The 16,560-nt window shown below is 40.9% G+C and overlaps 1 protein-coding gene across 2 annotated transcripts in view; it reads left to right on the top strand.

Moving 5' to 3' along the window:
* The window catches only part of WDR7 (WD repeat domain 7), a 3,592,087-nt gene that overhangs the window by 1,347,345 nt on the left and 2,228,182 nt on the right, over positions 1–16,560 (top strand). The gene's annotated exons all lie outside the window — the stretch shown is intronic.

Here is a 16,560-nt window from a genome sequence, read left to right as displayed (position 1 = left end):
GGTAAATTGGGTACTTTGGTGTTCGGACTTTGTGTACTGGAATTCAGATGTAAGAGAATTCTGAACACATTTCAAACTGTTTTTTTGTTAATAGCACAGGTTGGTAGAGTTTAGTTGTGTGGGGACATACTTGTTATTTGAAACTTTAAGTTCTTGTTGTGATACATTATCCAGTACTGTCAATGTATTATTCTATCTGGTATTATGTCCCCTTACTTGATGAATGCTAATTATGGTATCCCCCCCCCCCCCACATACACACACACACTCTCACAAACACTACTCAGCATTCAGACCACTTAAACTTTTGCCCAGTCTCAATCTAGTGCAGCTTTGCTGGCCACTAAGGAATGGGGTTTAGACAGAGCCACTGGGGCTGTTCCAGTACCTGGCACACGTATGGGAGAACAAACCTTAAGATCCAGGAGAAGTACAGAGTAAGACACCCCTTGCCAAACATAATACTCTTTCTTTAGTAGTGAAGCTCACAAGAAAAAGAAACAAAAGCTTCATTATACAGCTGATAATCAAATTATACCTGTTTATAAGTCTGATGTGGTTTCCTTGGTTAACTTTGATCTACAGACAGATAATTTTGGTGGTTGTGTTGGCATACATGGCTGTGGCTAGAGATCTTTCGGTTATTTCAGAGAGTGATGAGGAATCTGAAGAGGACAATGGTGGTTTCTTAGCTGACATAAGTCCATTCAGTCTAATTCTTCGGAAGTTGAACCTAAGCTTACATCCAAACAAGTGTTTGCATTTGCTCGGATGATTGCCAGATTTAGTGATGTTTTTTCTTGGGAGCAGTCAGAAACTACCCCAGAGCTAGGAGGGTGTATGAGCTTGTGTAGGATGAGATGATCAATTCTTTGGCATCACCCTGTCTTAACTGCCTTGGAAGATGTTTATAATGCTGCCTGCAGGACATCGGTGTCTATTCTAGCAGTCCCTAAAAAGGCTAAAAAAAGTCTAGGGTCTCCTTAGATGTGACTGGTCTCTTTTCTCATTTGACTGCTGACCCAGCTGCGGTCTCCCCAGCTGCCTGCTCAGAAAAGTCCCTGGCTTCATGTAATCTACCTTCCTCTGATAAAGAAGGAAATTTGTTAGATATTTAGGGCAGAAGGTTGACGCCTTCTAGTAATCTAACCTTTGGAATGTTAAATTACCAAGGCTGTATGTGGAAATTTATTTGACAGTGTGTGTACAGTTTGGATGATTTTGCTGCCGACTTACATGCAGAGCAAGTGTGTTATATGAATGAAATTGTTTCTAGTTTGACTCACGTTTCAAAACATGCTTTGGAAGGTCAGCTGGAATGGGCAGATAATGTCTCAGTTATGCTTGGTTACTTAATCAGAGCTTTGATGATTTAAATGCTGAAATTTTGTTTGCTCCTTTAAGTTCTGAATTAGTGTTTGAGCCCTGTGTTACACAGATTTTCAGACAGTGGGATAATAGAGGCATATTGATGCTTGAAGTATCTAGGATGTTTCATGCACCATAGTTCTCCCCAAATAAGACGTCTTCCTTTAAGGGGTAGAACAAGTAAAAATCCCAGCCAAACAAAAGTCTGGAATCCAAAAGGAAATGGCAGGAGGATGATAATTCTTCAGAAACAAAAAAGTGGCTTCTTTCCTGAAAAAGGATCAAACTCCTGCAAGGGAATGACAGTGTCAAGTCATAGAAGCACCCCCAATCCTCTTCTGCCCTTCCTTGACTTTCTCCTTCACCCAGGCTGTGTCTTAACTCTGCAGCCTAGCCACATATAATCTCAGACAAATGGGCTCTAAGAATAATTCAGAGTGGATTTATTTTGCAATGAATAGAAAAACCTCCCCCTTTCAGGAGAATTCTCTCACACTCACAAGACCAGACAGAGCTGTTTCCTCCAGTTCTTCATCACATGGTAGAAGCAGGGGTCATAGAACCAGTGCCTGTAATACAGAAAGGCAAATGAATTTACTCTAGAACCTTTTTGGTGCCACAAAAGGACCACTCAGCAGACCCTTCCTAGATTTGTTCTTTCTAAACACATTTGTAAAAGTTCCAAAATTTAAAATGCTCACCTTACAGGCAGTCTTAGCTCTGATTCCAGACCACGGTTTCTTGGTGACTGTAGATCACAAGGATGCTTATCATCATATTCCTATTGCTCCCAATTGCAAGAAGCCTTTTGATATTTACTTTGTCTTACATTAGCAGTTTTTTTACATTGCCTTTTTGGTTATCTACTGCAACTTGAGTGTTTAGAAAATGTCTGGCTTCAGGGGTTACCTGTTACAGAACCATAGGTATCCACATTTCCCTTATTTAGATGACTTGCTGATTTGTGCAGATTCTGTAGCCAGGTGCTTGGAATTGTTAAACAAGATCTCATCCCTCCTTTCTCACATGGGCTTCAAAGTTAACCTTCAAAAGTTCTTCCTTACACCCCCTCAATGAATTTTTTCTTGGGTTCTTGGATAGACGCAGTAAAAAGGATGGCCTTCCTGCTAGAAGACAAATTTCTGACTTATTAGGGCATTTTCTTAGATTCATCTGTCTTCTAGACATGGCCTCAGCAAGAGAGCTTTTCAAAATTCTAGGCCCCATGGCATCAGTTATCCTCACGATACCACTATCCAGACTGCACATGAAAAAAAAAATCAGTGGTACTTGAAGAATTGTTGGACCCAGCACTTTCATACCCTGTATCCTGGGATTTGTGAAACAGGAACTGCTGGGGTGGAGGGAACAACTGTCTTTGAATCCAGGACATCCTGTGTCTCTTCAGACCCCAGTCCAATCTAAATAGTCACAAGACTCTTCAAATTTTGCATGGTGAGCACTGTCCATGAGGTTTCAAGTGCTATGTTTTGGGGTTCTCAGGACAAATCAAAGCACATAAACATAAAAGAGATGTTGGCAGTGATTCATACCTTAAAAGTTCTTCACCATTTGTGGATTCTTGGTCCTCTTCTAGTGGTCATAGACAACAGTACCATAATATTGTACATGAACAAGTATTGAGGTACAAGGTTATACCTTCTTTGCTAGCTGGCAGTGATGGCCTGTGAGCTGGTTGTACAACATTCCCTGACTCTTCAGGCATCGAACATTCCATCAGAACAAAACACAGTGGCAGACAGACTAACATCCTGTACAGACCCTCATGAGTGGAAGCTCCACATAGAAGACTACCAGGACTTGAACCAGATGTGGGGAACACCTCAAGTAGATCTGTTCACCTCCTGTCAAAACAGACAACTGAAAAAATTCTGTTCATGGCATCTTTGTAGCCATGCATGGACGACAGATGCTGTGTGCATACTGCTATGATGGCTTAGTGGTTAACTACTGTGACTGTAGTGTACAGGGTCCTGGGTTCAAGCCTTGCAGAAGCTGTTTATTTTTTGGATGGTGCAGTGGTGCAGCAGTAGCGTTGTCGCCTCACAGCAAGAGGTTCTCTGGTTCGATTCTCAGCTGGGGTGCCTTCTGTGTGGAGTCTGCATGTCCTCCCTGCATTTGTGTGGGTTTCCTCCGGGTGTTCCGTTTTCCTCCCACGTTACAAAGACATGCATATGGAGCCTTTCTCCCTGGGCCTCCGCTGAAAATTGACTTAATTTCAAGTCGGACTTTCCCGGTTAACAAATGTTAACTAAATAAAAATGTGTCATTCCCATTTTCAGGAATGTTCCTAAATGCATTTCCACCCTTTCCAAAGATTTCCAAGATACTTCTAAAGATTCAGAAAGATTTACCAAAGATTGTTGTGGTAACCTTTTGTTGGTCTAGGCAAAGCTGGTTCTTCTTTTTAGTGGAATTGGTCAAAGGCAGCTTCCTTACAGAATGAACCAAAAAACGAATAAACAGTGAACAGAATTGAGACTGGAACCACTAAAAAATCAATTTATTGCTTTATGTATAAAGTATTGGAATAGGTAGGTTTTCTATAGATATTAAATTCAAATGTTCCTTTAACTCTGTCTTTAAAAATGCTAACATCTAAATAGTTAGCACTATCATCAGAGCTATTCATAGTAAACCTCAGGAAGCCAGTGGTAGTGTGAAGGTAACTGTAAAACTCTTCCAACTTGTCTTTAGTGTCAGTCCAAAAAATAATTATATCGTCCAAAAACCTTGCATAAAAAGACCAACACCTTGCCTATTCAGTATTAAAGACATAATTTATTTCCTAATAAGCCAACACTATATTGGCAAAGGTGGGGGCACATGCTGCACCTATAGCTACTCCTTTAATTTGCCTAAATAGTTGCCATTCAAAAACAATAACATTGTTTTCTAATACAACTCCCATTAGTGTCCTGAGTGTTAATACCTTATGATCTAAATTAGAATATATACTTAAGTATTTAAAAAAATATTAAATTCCAACATCGAGGTATAACAGAAAAAAGGTTAATGACATCTCTGGTTACAAAAATGAGACTATCACTGTAAAGCTCCTGGGTTATCTTAGTTAGGAAGTCCCAAGAATCCTTAAGGAAAGATGGATGTTGATAAAACAAGTTCTTGATATGGTAGTCAATAAACTGGGCTATAAAAAAAGTTTTTGATGCCCTAGCATCGACAATTGGCCTAAAAGGTGGATCAGAAAGATCTTTATGTATTTTCAGTATTCCGAAAGTAATAGGTGTTTTGGGTTATTAACCTGTAGAAATTTAAATTCAGAGCAGGAAATCTGGTCATTAATAAGCGAGTCTTCCAATATCAAGTCAGTTTTATGATGTGCAGCATTCATTTCATTGATAATAGATTCTTCATAAGTATCTGTAAATAGCACTGTAAACATTTTATTGGTGTAGTCATTCTTATTCATAACAACTATCCCCCCACCCTTGTCTGGTTTCATAATTCATAAGTTGTCATTATTACAGATTTGCCATAAAAAGGCAGCTTCATTCTTAGTCAAATTATCATATTCTAGGCCTCTTTTGACATTGAGTAATCTCCTAATTTCAATCTCACATACCTTTTCAAATACTGAAACAGCAAGCAAGGATGGAAGGTTAACTATACCATTTTTTACAGCTAGTGTGTGCAGTATTACAACTATTAGATTCATTAAAACAGAAGGCTAAATTTAACTTCCTTGAAAACAACTTTAAGTTCATCAACACTTCAATTATTGCCCTCCTAGTAGGGACAAAATCCACTTTCAAACAAAGTGGCACAAGCTTCTGATATTATTTCATCACTAAAATTATAAATCTTAGACACCATTCTTATTAACAACAATACTACAACCATTATTACAATTTGTATAACCACCAATACCATTTTCATGTGCTAATAGTGATATGCATTGCCTTGTCCCCTCCCCCCTCCCTCTCCAAACACCACTCTGGCCCTTCAGGTACATATTCGATGAATGTTCGGCCTGGTTGACCACCCTCTGGATGTTCTTCGTGTTTCACTGTTGCAGTCATTGCATTTGGGTAATCTGCTTGCAGGTTGCCCTCAGTCGGCCTGACTAACAAAATTTTGGGTCCTGCTTCGGTTGCTTTCCCTTCTTCCATGACGTCAGGTCGTCAGGGGTATAAAACATGCAGCCAATTTCATTACATCAGTATTTCTTGCCCTGCGGTGCCTGAAGCAGAAGCAGTTTGCAAGTGCCGGTCGGCCGACTCCTGAAATTTTGTTTTCGAGTTTCAGGACCGAAGTCTTCAACTAAAAGCTAAGTACCCCGTTGGGGAAACTTTTTCTTGCTCCTTACCAGTGTCAGTAAAAGTTAATAATTGCATTACTTGTGGAAAGCAAATACTTCATAAAGATTTTCATTCGTACTGTATTCCTTGCCTAGGCCTTGACCACGGTGTACCTTGCTGTAGGTTTTGTGCTTTATTTAATCAGCGCACTATCCGTCGTCGGTATATTTTTGCCTCTAAATATTTTGGTTCTCGGTTTAATTATCCAGAAATGTTGTTGGTTAGCCATCTGACTACCAGGATTCCGAAAAAACTTAAAGACAGAGGCAGGCCGCCGAGGTCCAGAACTGCCGACGGCGCTTCTCCTAAGCTAGTCACCAGTTCGCCAGTACTCAGTGAGGCGCTTTCGCAGCCCCTGATACCCACTACTTCTGATTCGCAGGCCACTACTGAAACCCATTCAGAGTCCGGTATGCCGCAAGATACTTCAACTATGGAACCCGCGGATGTCTCTACCTTGGATGGGTCCGGAGCCGCTGTGCAGGCACCAGCTTCTGAGGGTGTATTCAGGCCTACGGACTTGCATTTTAAATCAATGCCTCCTTCATTACTAAGGCCTAAATCTCGATCCATGTCTAAAACACCTGACGCCCAGGCCACATGTTCGGGCCTCTATGCCTAAAAAACAAATGATAAAAATGGCTGAAGATCTAATAGCTCTAATCAGGGGTAGCCAACCCCCCCCCCCCTTCTAAGAGGCCTAGGGCTGAGCTTGACTATGAATCTTCTGATCAGGATTCTGTTTTTTCTGACTCTTCTGATAACCTGGATTTGTCCTTACCTACTTATGAGGATTCTGATGCAGAGGACTCTATTCCCTCTGATTACCCTCCTGAGGATTTTTCTTTTGGGGAAACCTTACATACTCTAAGGGAGCATTTTCACTGGGAAAGCCAGGAATTTTATGATTCAAAAAAGAGGCTTAGGGATTTCCTTCTCCTACCTCAGTGTAGGCCTTTGGCTGTTCCTCCTGTACTAGATATTGTTGATGATGCTTTCTCGGAATCCAGTTTGGCCCCTGACTCCCTGCCTCCTGCTCCCAGTAAACCTGACAAATACTGCAGGGTCCCTGAGTCCCACAAGTTCCTTTTCAAAAATCCTATTGCAGATCCAGAGACTATTTAACAGGGGCCCAAGGGCATTAAGGCTTCTACTGCTAAAAATCCTACCCCTTCTGATAGAGACTCCAGGGCGCTGGATAGATGGGGTAAAAAGGTTTACACTTCAGCAGCCTTGTCCATTAGAGCTTTAAACTGCCAATTTCATATGTTAAAATATCAGCAACATGTTATTGGACTGCTTAAACAGAAAATTATGTTGATTCCTGACTGTGTGGAAAATAAAGATTTAGAGGATTTCATGCATTCTGCTGAACAAGTTGGAAAACATACCTTGCAATGTTGTTTTGATTCTTTAGAGGCCTCTTGCAGGGCTGCTGTTACTGGGTCTGGGCTAAGAAGGCATGCTTGGCTTAAGGAGCAATCTTTGCCTGATCATGTTAAAGCTAAATTGTTGGATGCTCCTTTAAATCAGGACCGCCTGTTTGGCAACAAGGCTGAAGAAGTTCTTAAAAAGATGGAAGATAGAGCTAAAGCTATGCAAACTGTTAAAGATTTTTTACAAGTTCAGCCTCCTAGATTTAGTAGGCACTGGCCCTCTAAGTATTGGTGCTTTCCAGCCCCTTCCAGGTCTTCTCAAGCCAAACCCAGACACAGAAAAACCCTCATGTTTCAGTACCAGGGGACTCCCAGAACTAAGCAGTGGGGGGCCTCCACTTCCAAGTCTGGGAATAACAAGACTCCCCCTGTGGTAAACTGTCTCAATGACTTCCTTTTAAAATTTCCAAGCACTTATCTTCTGATTGCCCCTTTGGGGGGAAAGATTGCTCTTCATGCAAAGAACTGGGAACTCATTACCCAGGACAAATGGGTTTTAAATATAGTGTCCCAGGGATACAGATTTCACTTCCACACGTTGCCAACACCAACTGAGTGGCCGGACGTACCCCCAAATCAGTGGGCAGAGGCTCAAAAACAAGTACTTTCTCTCTTAAGCATGAGGGCTATTTAACTGGTACCAGAAGAGGAAAAGGGACAATGTTTCTACTCACGGCTTTTCCTGGTACCCAGAAAAGACAAATCATGGCGTCCTATCCTGGACCTGTCTACTCTAAACACCTTTATGGAGATTCCAAAATTCATGATGCTGACTCTTCACCAATTACTTCCTATGTTAGGCAAAGACGCCTGGTTGGCAACACTAGATTTAAAAAAAGCATACCTGCACATCCCAATCAGGGAATCTTGCAGAAGATATCTACGCTTCAAAGCAGGCTACATGCACTATCAGTTCTCTGCACTGCCCTTTGGCTTATCTACTGTGCCCAGGGTATTCACAAAGTGCCTAGCTCCAGTTATTGCATTCTGCAGGCAAAGAAGTATTCAAATTTACCCATACCTGGACGATTGTCTAATTCAGGCAGAAAGCCAGGACATACTTTTAAATCATCTGGCCCTTGTAAAATGGGTTCTAACTTGTCTGAGGTACACCATAAACGAAAAGAAATCACAACTGGTACCCTGTCAACAAATTACATTCCTGGGAGCAAGCTTGAACACGACTTCCTAGATGGCTTACCTCACGCCAGAAAAGCGAATTCATTTGACGACCTACTTCAAACAAGTGGCCAAAAAAACCCTGCTATCTGCAAGACAAATACTGCAAGCCTTGGGTTTCATGGCCTTCTGCATTCCTCTAATTCCATATGCAAGACTGCATATGAGGAAACTACAGTGGTATTTAAAAAGCCTATGGAGTCAACATTCTCACAGCCTAGAAACAATGATTCCTATCATACCTTGCCTACGCCTAGAGTTCCTTTGGTGGGCAGAGGCCTGCCACCAAAACAACGGACTACCTTTCTCACCACCCCCTGCTACCCAAACCCTAACAACAGATGCATCAGACTATGCATGGGGGCTCACCTGGCAGGGAAGTGCATTCAGGGCAAATAGAACCCAAGTCAAATGCACCTGCATATCAATCAAAAAGAAATGTTAGCTGTACAGAATGCTCTGACAGCCTTCAAGGACTACATTCTTCTAGGACAACTAATGGTAAAGATGGACAACACCACGGTTATGTGGTACATAAACAAGCAGGGGGGGGTGCACATTCGTACCCCTTCTGCAGACTAGCCATGGCATTGTGGAACACAGCCTTGAGCTACCAAGTGCACCTACAAGCTCACTTCCTGCCAGGAAAATTATATACACTGGCAGACGGACTAAGCAGAAACCTCATGGACCTACATGAGTGGAAACCTGAACCAAGGGTTTTCAGCATGTTGACAAGCGAATGGGGGAGCCCAGATATAGACCTGTTTGCCTCCCCCCAGAACTATCAATTGGACAGATTTTGCACAAGGACTCCTCACAAGCAAGCCTGGGAAGTGGATGCTCTGTCCTTGAGCTGGAAAAATCTATCAGTCTATGCCTTTCCCCCACTGATTCTGCTCTCCAAAGTACTACTAAAAGTCAAATAGGACAAACCAAGGATGATTTTGATTGCTCCAGACTGGCCGCGCCAACACTGGTACCCTCTCCTGTGCAGTGTGTCATGGTTATCTCCATGGCACCTGCCTCAGACTCCTGCCCTGCTGTCTCAGCAGGAGAACCAGTTCTGCACCCTCAGTTTCCAACACTGAATCTTGCAACCTGGCTAATTACTTAAACTCTCCCTTACCATCCCTCAGCAAACCTGTGATGGATGTCATCTTAGAGGCAAGGAGGCCTAGTATTAGAAAATCTTATGCTGAAAAATGGAAGAGTCTGTGCCTTGAACCAATCTCAAGGGATGAGCACAGCAGCACCCAGTTTACCTCAGATTTTACAATTTTTAACTGAGATGCTTCACAAGGACCTGTATTTTTCCTCCATTAAAATCCACGCCTCAGCCATTTCAGCAAATTATAACACAGAACCACCCCTTTTCTCTCATCCACTGCTCAAGCAGTTCCTCAGAGGGGCCAAAAATTTGAGACCAACCAGGAGAGCTCCAACCCTAGACTTGGGACCTTAACTTTGTATTGGAGAAACTCATTCTACCTCCTTTTGAGCCAGCTGCGACTGCAGACTTAAAATTTCTTTCTTGGAAAACAGCTTTCCTTTTAACAATCACTTCAGCTAGAAGAGTATCTGAATTACAGGCCCTTATGGCAGTGGAGCCTTTCATCATATTTCATGCGGACAGGGTGTAACTCAGAACTAATCCATCCTTCATGCCCAAGGTGGTATCCAGTGTAGCTCTTAATCAGTCCATTCATTTGCCAACCTTCTTTCCTAATGCACAGAACTAAGGGGAACGGATACTGCATTCCTTGGATGTGCACAGACTACTTAGATTCTACTTGGACAGGACTAAACCTCAAAGAAAATCTGAACGACTGCTGGTAGCATTTGTTGCAGGGGCAGAGGGGAAGGCTATTTCAAAACAAGCCATTTCTAAATGGATAAGCCATTGCATTCATTTCTGCTATAAGCACCATGGAAAACCTATCCCACAGGGGATGAGACCTCACTCCACCAGGGATGCATCTACTTCTACAGCCTTTCAGAGAGGCGTTCCTACCAGGGACATCCTAGAAGCTGCTACCTGGAGTTCTGTACATACTTTCACAAAACATTATCATTTGCCAATTTTCTCTAAATCCAGAGCTGGCTTTGACACTACAGTCTTTTTGGCTATACCTCTACTTTCCTTTACTATGCATAAAAGCCTTTTTTGTGTGTTTGCTTTTTTGTTGGAGGTATACCTTTGTGTTTTTATGTTTAATTGCTTCCCATTAGGGGGGCACCTGATATCTTGGGCAAGAAAAACTGATGTAATGGCGTTGGCTGCATGTTTTATACCCCTGATGTCCTGACGTCATGGAAGAAGGGGCAGCAACTGACGCAGGACCAAAGACTTTGTTAATCATGCCGACTGAGGGCAACCTGTAAGCAGATTATCCAAATGTAATGGCTGCAACAGTGAATACACTTGAACATCTACATTTATGGCAAGTGTACACAAATGTACTTTCCTCAGTCTCTCTCACCTCCTCAGAGGGGGATCCTCTAAAGGGTTAGCCACTTCTAAAATAAGCTAAGATAACCCAGGAGCTTTACAGTGATAGTCTCATTTTTGTAACCATAGATGTCATTGGCCTTTTTTCTGTTATACCTTATGATGTTGGAATTGAATGTTTTTTTGAATACTTAAGTACATGTTCTAATTTAGATCATAATAAGGTATTAACACTCAGGACACCAATGGGAGTTGTATTAGAAAACAATTTTATTGTTTTTGAATGGCAACTATTTAGGCAAAGGAAAGGAATAGCTATGGGGGCTGCATGTGCCCCCACCTTTGCCAATATAGTGTTGGTTTGTTAGGAAAGAAATTATGTCTTTAATACTGAATATGCAAGGTCTTGTCTTTTTATGCAAGATTTCTGGATGACATAATTATTTTTTGGACCGACACTAAAGACAGGTTAAAAGAGTTTTACAGTTACCTTAACACTAGCACTGGCTTCCTGAGGTTTACTATGAATATCTCTGTTGATAGTATTAACTATTTAGATGTTAGCATTTTTAAGGATAGAATTAAAGGAACATTTGAATTTAATATGTATAGAAAACTAACCTATTCCAATACTTTATTACATTATACGGTAAATTGATTTTTTAGTGCTTCCTGTCTCAGTTCTGTTCACTGTTTATTCATTTTTTGGTTCAAGCTGTTCCTTGGTTTTGGCTTTATTTCCTTACAGACTGGATCTTCTCAGACAACATCAGGCACAAATGCTACACCCCAACTTAGAACAATTGCAGCTGATAGCTTGAATGATTCCATTTTATACCTTTTAGGTAATTGTTCCTTGAGGTGTTTAAGGAGGCAGGAAAACCTGCAACTAGAAAATCTTAAGTTTGCAAGTAGAACAGGTTTTCTTGGTGGTACCTAGCCAATAAGAGAAGCTTCAAAAGGGTTTGATCCCACTGGTTTTGAAATATTTGTGTGAGCCACTAAGAAGTTATGCATCTTGTGGCCATCTCAGCTTGTCTGTCCATGGATCCCCCTCTTTCATCTCATTTTCTGGTTAAACAGTTTATTAAATGAGTGTTGCACGTGAGACCCCTTCAAAAGCAAATTCCTCCTCCCTGGGATCTCAACTTTGCTCTTGAAAAATTGACTTTACCTCCTTTACAACCAGGCACTCATGTTGCTTTACTGTTCATTACTTACAGGTCTGTTTTACTGATTGCTGTGACATCTGCAAGGTGAGTCTCTGAGCTGCAAATTCTCTTGGTGGGCTGACCTGACCTGATTTTTCATAAAGACAGGGTTGTGTTACACACTAATACATCATTCAGGACTAAAGTTTCTGAATTTACTTTGAATCAAGCCAGGAATCTCCCAGTATTTTATCCTAACCCAAACAAAACAAGGCAGAAGTGATTCCACATACCTTAGATGTACACAGGCAGCTTAGGTACTACCTTGAAACAACAAATCCCTTTAGGAAACCTGAACAGCTGTTTGTCTCCTGTATGAGGGCTAAGAAAGGTTAACCTTTCTGTATGCAAACTGTTGCATGAGAGTCATTCTCTCGTATGGTTTTCTGTTACTCCCACCTTAATAAATCTCTATGAGGCAAGGCTAATGCTCACTCAAATGAGGCACTTTCTTCTTTGATGGTATATTGGAAAGAGATGGATTCTAGATGTATTCTGGAGGCAGCACCCTAGTCCTCTGTTCTTACCTTCACAGAAGACTACAAACTGGATTCCGTTTCAAGATCCAGAGCAGACTTTGCTAAGACCATTCTCCAGGGACTGTTTTATCCTTATTCCTTACTTCCCAGGTAGGGTAAGTTGTGGTAATTTAGCCAAGTCCACTGATGCAGAGGGAATAATGATCACAGTATTGTGCCAGTCAGTTTACTATCATAAATTCGAAAATCAGAACAAAACGTTTCTGTATTTTCGAATTTATACATCGGAAATGAACATTTCCGATTTGTCCTAATGTCGAAAACAGCTGTGTATTGTCGAAAATGTCGCTCGCGACATTTACGGCAATACACAGCACTCCCACCCGTTCCGTAACTACCTACCTACCTAGCCTAAACACACAGTTATGCAGGGGGGCTGTGCCCTTCTGCACCTCCCCCCTGTGGGGGGCTGTGACCCCCACACCCCCCAACTTAATATTCCAACTCCGAGATCGCACTACAGTGAGGAAAGGGATGTATTTCCCTAACCGCACTGTACCGCGATCCCGTCACATGAGAGAACGTTAGAATTGCGAATGCACAGTCCATTCGCAATGGTAACGTTCGCTCACATCACCTGCCGAAATATGAAGTATTCGAACATCTGTTGTTTGAATACTTCATAGCCGTGCAAGTGCACGTCGGCATTATGATAGTAAACCGTGCCAGTCACCTGTAATATTATATGTTCAAATTCCTCACTGCCTCTGTGGCAGCGCCCACCTACCAGATTGTGCATAGATGAGGTGGGTTTCAATTTCTTTAATTCAGTTTTTGCTGGATTTGTTTTTATATGGTTTTGTAACTGTACATTTACTCTTACTAGATGAGTTTGTCTTCAAGTACTTTCCTCTCCTTCATTGTAGAAGTGAAAAAGCATGAATACTCAACTTCTGTGGTAGCTAAAGCATTCACTCTCTCAAGATATGTGTAGCCAATCCTCAGGAAGAGAGAGAGACAGAGGGAGGGGTAGTATGAGTTTTTGAAAGCTAGCCAATACTGGGTTCCTTTCGCAGATAACCCAAAATGCCACTGAGGCAGTGAGGAATTTGAATTAAGCAACTGTACTTGCTTGGAGTGTGGATGGGTTAAACATCCTGGTTAAAAGGCATAATGTAATAAATTATGGAAGGAAAAGCAGGCCACAGATTTTATGTTTGTAAAAGATGCTTATGTAGAATTCTGTGCTTCATAAATTGTTGAAAATTGGATACCAGCCAATAGATGTAACCTCACTAGATGGTAGTAGTAGGAGAAGGTAACACTTGGTAGCAAGAAGTGTAAAGTACCCACCTGTAGGTATTTATAGATAGAGAAGTCAGGCATATTTATTACTTTGAAAGTAAAAACTGAGGATTAAATTATTTACAGTAAACAATACTTACAGTCCCTTAAGGATTAAAAGATATGTGGCATGTTTCTGGGCCTTCCTGAAGGGATTATAACATGGGTAAAAGATTGTAGTTTTATTACTGTGATAAATGTTGTACAGGGTGGCAGTGTAAAATGTGAATCCCAAAGACAGGAATATATTTTTTCGTAGGTTCATAGATTAGTACTAGGCTAACTGCCCTTATGGGCCATTTTCAACCTAGCCAGTTACCCCATGTGGGAATCAAACCCTGCACCTAATGTTTGTAAGGTAAACACCTTAACCATTATGCCAACCTCCCACCCCTTTGAATGCATGCATCTGGCTGGGTTGCAAGATATTTTTGAATGTTGTAGGTTGACAGCTGCATATTATGCTTATGAAACTTATTTATTTATTTTACATTTGTTAATTGGGTAGAGTCCGACTGGGCAAGTAGCCCATTTTCATTGGAGACCCGGGGAGAAAATCTCCATCACAATAGTACAAAAAAAGATTACAAAAAAAATGTTAAAAAGATTTACAAATAATATAAAAAAGTTTAACAGTTGCCAACAGTCACAATTTTTAAAAAAAAGAATGTAAAACAGAAAACATTACATTTCCTAAACCTTACTACAGACGATAATATGAAACTCATTAGATATGTAACTAAAATAAACCATTGTGGTATTTTCATTTGGTAGAAGTAAGACAAGGAGAAGGTAGCAGGAAAGAAACAATTAATGGCACGAGAAACTAGCCAGGAGTATTACAGGAGCATAGCCATTGTTGAGTAAGGTATTCCTTTAGGAGTTGTTTGAAGGTATGGTATCTGTTTTTTAGGATATTCTGGGGTAATAGGTTCCACTGTTTGGCTACGTTGAGGGAGAAGAGAGAGTCACCAAAGTAATTATGGAACTTAGTTACCTTAAGTATAAGACTGTCAGATGATCTAAGAGACCTAGGGTTTGTAGAGTGCAGGGCAGTTTTCAGGTTTTTGGATAATGGAGTTGGCAGTGGTGAGCTGATTGAGTGATAACAGAGTGGGAAATTCAGGCCAGTGTAGTTTTTGATGAGCAAGGCAGTGATGGGTCCTATTGGGTATATTAGCAGCAATTTTGCTATTTTGTTATAGCAGGAATCGAGTAGATGTAAATCAGACATGCAGAGGTTAGTGAAAAGTTGAGAAGAGTAGAGGAGAGTAGATGGGAGGTGGGATCTGGCTTTGGCTAGTCTGCCATTTTGAGTAAAGTAAGGTGTAGCCCTATATAGTGCACCAAGTTTGATGTGAACTTTCTTAATTGTGACTGATGTGTGTTTATTGAATGTTAGGTTGTTGTCTGTTGTGACACCAAGTAGTTTTGTTTGGTTAACTGGTTCTATTATAGTACCATCAGTGGAGTAGATGGAGAGAGGAGGTGGTTTTGCTTTGGATTTTGTGTTGGAGAAGATCGTTAAGTTTGTTTTGTTTGGGTTTAGGATGAGTTGAAGTTCATTTAGGTAATTTTCAGTATCTAGAAATGACTTTTGCAGTTTATCTTGGAGTTCTTGTGGTATAGGAGCAGAGCAAATAAGAGTAGCATCATCAGCATATTGAATGATAGAAGCAGATATAGTGGCAGTGTTTAGACTATTTGTGAATATAATAAAAAGGGAGAGGGCCAAGGATGGAACCCTGACTAACTCCAACAGAGACGGGGAGGGGTGTGGAGAGTTTATTATCCGATTTAGTCGCCTGTTGACGATTAGTAAGGTAGCTAAAGAACCAGTTGAGAGCTGTAGAGTTGAGGTTGAAGGAGGCTAAAGTGTTGAGTAGTAGTTGTTGGGATACTGTATCAAAAGCTTTGGATATATCAAGGAATATAGTAGAGACTAGTTGTCCATTGTTTGTGAGGAGGTTGATGTTGTTAGTGAAATTTATGAGGGCTGTGGAGGTACTGTGTTTTGGATGGAAGCTGTGCTGTGAACTAGATAAGATGTTATTTGTAGTGAGGTGGTCTAGGAGCTGCTTATGAGTACATTTCTCTAATATTTTGGCTACGGTCCAGAGAATGGCAATGGGACAATAATTAGAGAGATCTTTAGATGGGCCTCCCTTGTGGAGGGCGATGATATGTTCTGTGATGTATCGACTGATTAGGATAGATACGGGATAGGCGATGGAACTTGCAACAGTTTTTAAGAAGTCATTAGGGAGTTGGTCAGCTCCTAGACAGGTAGGCTTTAATTTTGATAGGAGTTTTTTGATGTAAGAGGTTTGTATGGGTTTAAGAGAGAATTAGTTCAGTTTAGAGTTAGTGGAAGTAGGCACTGTAAGGGGTTGGTTAGATTTGTTGTTTAAAAGTGAGGTGATAGTTGTGATGAAATGAGAGTTAAATTGGGATGCTAAACATTTAGTGTTGTTTGTTGTAGATGGTGCAGGGGTAGAGGTTTTGCCAGGGTTGAGGAGGTAGTTAATGTTTTGCCAAACTTTTTGTGGGTTATTTATGTGTTTTTGTAGTAGATATTCTTGGATAGATAGTGTGTATGAATCAGAGATCATGTGTACCTGATTAAGAGTGGAGAAGTACTACTCAACCATTTGTACGGATCACTCTTGGTACTGTAGATGGAGAGAGAGAGAAGATGGAAACAGTTTTTTTTTTAATTTTTTACAGTAAACATCTTTATTACATTAT

The sequence above is a fragment of the Protopterus annectens genome, chromosome 1.part1 (assembly GCF_019279795.1).
Source record: "Protopterus annectens isolate FY-2018-M chromosome 1.part1, PAN1.0, whole genome shotgun sequence".
NCBI lineage: Eukaryota > Metazoa > Chordata > Ceratodontiformes > Protopteridae > Protopterus > Protopterus annectens.
Note: the sequence above shows the minus strand (reverse complement) of the source record. Positions and strands in the feature narration are given on the sequence as shown.